Below are 3,135 nucleotides of genomic sequence, written 5' to 3' on the forward strand. Positions count from 1 at the left end.
CACTCCCATTCGGGTGGACCAACGGCATTCCGAAAAAACCGACCTACTACCATGACACTCTCCCGGCCACTCCGACCCACTCCCAACTAGGCTAGTCCTGGGTGGCCCCGTGTCTACCAAAGACACAACGACCACCATCGTGTCCAAAACGTCCCTCACGGGGACCGAATCCATGACAACAACAACGGGCACACAAGGTTATGTCTGCTTACCGGGCCAGGGTACTACCGCACGCCCATAACCTTCCCTTGTTGGAGGCACCGGCGAGAGGCACGACAATAGACCCAATTAGGACCTTCCCATACAGGTAGGCGTGGTTGCACTGGTCAGTTCGATATGGTGGCACAATGGCTCAGCCAACAGTTGTTCAAGTTCAATTTAATCCGGTTAAACTTGAATGCAAATATGTTGAGCCATGATAAAATACATGATGCAATTACAATGCATAAGCATGAGATTAACATAAGCACGGGTGCAACATACCTATCCACCATATCAACAATGAATCATCTCCAACTGAGCATGGCATAATGAAGAGCATGAATTTTACCAGTACAACACTACTCATAGCATAACATGACCACTAGCATCAACAATAAACGTCATGCAAGAACATATCAACAATGCCATCATGCAAGCATTTAACCCACTGGATGCAATGGAACATGCATAACAACTGTACTCGGGACAGACGGCAGTCATGCACAGAAGACCATTACCAACATCAATATGTACTACTAGAAAGCATAAGCATACGAAAGGAATACTAACAACTAGCAGGGCATGCCAACCAGGTGCATAACAACATAGTAAGAAAGTAAGCATTCATCCACAAGCATTGCTGAAACAACTATAACCATATTTTAAACAAGCAAACATTTAATAAATATTCAAGTTGAAAACCATGGCTACTGCATGACTATCATGCAAGTGGGTATTGTGGCTTGCCTGGGGTGACGGAGACTCCAGGAAGAAGTGCGGTGAAGACGCGGAACAAAACGTCCGACGGTTTTCTCTTGGAGGGGGCTGATTAGAGGCAAGGGCAAAATGGTCATTTTCACTATGAGAACACCTAGTGAAAAATTTACCAAAATATAGAGCTCGACGATACGAAGAAGTGAGCGTTGGTTTCACCTCAATCGGAGTTACGGTTGCGGAGTTGTGAGGAGTTGAAGATCAAGGACCAATCTGTGAAGATTTTATCACCAATGGGTCCCTGAGTGGATAAGGCAGAGGCGCATATTAGAAAATACGCTTTCTGAGCACAGAAAGCTCATTCCTGGCCTCGGTATAAGGGAAAACGTATCTTAGCGAATGAAGGGAAAGAATACACTTTCGCCAAATGAAAACGTATTCTAGGAAAACCCGTTTCCACTTACGTGACGTGGCAGTGGCGGGGTCAATGGGCAGAGGATGACATGCGGGGCCCACCTTATCCTTCTCTCTCCTCCCCCTGTTTTCTTCTTCCTCCCGTGCCTGGCCACGACAGGAAGCAGAGGAGGAGGACAGGGGCGCTGCCGGCGCTGGCCCCGCCGACTCCGGCCACTCCAGGCCAAGGCGAGGGCACCGGAAGCTTCAGGATGGCGCGCCGCACCCGTTCAGAGAGGAACCGGACGCCGAGGTGGGGAGGAGGGGAGGGGCGGCGCCCGAGGCGGACAGAGAGGCGGCGGTGGTGATGCTCTCCGGTGACGCAGGGCACTCTGGCGAGGGGTGATGGGATGGGGCGACTTAGCGGAGCACGGGGAGGACGGTGGTGGGGTCGTACAGGGAGGAGGAGCTCGGGATAGCTCGAGGTGGAGTGATGCAGAGAGGCAGGCGCGACGGCCTGACTTGCGGGGCACGCGGCCAGAGTGGACTCCGGAGAAGGGCGAGGTGGTGGGGCGAACTGCGGGGATGAGGGGAACGCGGTGGACAGCTCTGGAGGAGAGGGGAGGGGCTAGGTTCACCGGAACCGAGGAGGAACCAAGGCGGTCATGGCGAACTCCGGCGAAAAGAAGAGAGGGCCGAGGACTCCGGTGGGCTGGGGAGGCAAGTGAGGAGTGAATGAGCTGTGGCAGGGCTCGGGGCACACTTATATAGTCGAGGGGAGGGCTCTAGAGCACGCTAGCGAGCTTGAGCGGTGCTCTAATGGAGGTCAGTGGCTGGGCATCACACGGGCATGGAGCTAGCGGCTCATTTATGGCGAACCACGACAAGGCATCGATGCAGGGTGATGCAATCGAGCACGGGCGAGCTCCAGGACACGAATGGAGGTCGATACGAGGAGGGAGGAGACGAGAACAGTGGCCGGAACAAGCCAGAGCACGCACTCAGCCATGACGCAAGCGTGATCACCATGCGCACTGGCGCAAGAGGCGCTCTTTGGCGTGGCCAACCATGTCCAGTAGATTGAAATTGGTTCCCTTAGTCAAAACGAGAAAATAAATCGGTCCCGGGGAAAATAAGAGATTTGCACTTAGCTCCAAAATAAATTAGTAAGAAGGTGCTTGTAACTTGCTGTGGTTAAACTAGGTTTGTAGCGTGGTAAAAAGTTTGTCTGGTGATGATCACATACTAAGGTGATGCTGATCACCAACAATGATACTAAGAGGAGGAGTTTAGATGAGGGTTGTTGTAGAAAGTGCAAAACTGGACAAAATCAGGGATTTGGATGATGCACTCACATACTTGATTTATGTGAGCTGAAATTTGGCATAGAGGGGTTATATGATGATATGAAACTTCTGTAAAAGTTTCATGCCATTTGTAAATACCAAAGTGGCACTTGCTTCACAAAGCTTCATTCTGGACAGAAACTTGGAAAAATTGCACAGGGCAATTGGATTAACTAATTGATGTAAAACTTGGTGTACAGAGTTGATACAGGTAGAATCATGTCCTGGTAAATTTTCAGCTCAATTGAAGCAATATAAAATATAGTTGTTTCACAAACTGAAAATCTGACCAGAAACTAAGATTTGGAGATGGTCTCATATAGATGCGTTGCATGAGCTCATATTTGGTGGAGAGTCATCATTTGATCATATTAATGATCTTGCAAAATTGCAACTCATTTGGATATGCCTAGATTGTACTTCCTTCACAATCACTTCCCTCAGACAGGAACTTTGAAAAATTGCTCAGGAATATTCACTA

At 49.6% G+C, this 3,135-nt stretch overlaps 1 long non-coding RNA gene across 1 annotated transcript; it reads right to left on the reverse strand.

Moving 5' to 3' along the window:
- Nucleotides 1-655: 655 nt before the first annotated feature.
- On the reverse strand, nucleotides 656-1,596 carry LOC119359256. The gene is made up of 3 exons (XR_005172437.1): nucleotides 1,380-1,596; nucleotides 1,135-1,216; nucleotides 656-1,026 (listed from the first exon to the last, which is right to left on the reverse strand). It is a non-coding gene; the product is annotated as an uncharacterized LOC119359256 (long non-coding RNA).
- Nucleotides 1,597-3,135: the final 1,539 nt, after the last annotated feature.

Source organism: Triticum dicoccoides, chromosome 2A (assembly GCF_002162155.2).
Source record: "Triticum dicoccoides isolate Atlit2015 ecotype Zavitan chromosome 2A, WEW_v2.0, whole genome shotgun sequence".
In the NCBI taxonomy this organism is placed as follows: domain Eukaryota; kingdom Viridiplantae; phylum Streptophyta; class Magnoliopsida; order Poales; family Poaceae; genus Triticum; species Triticum dicoccoides.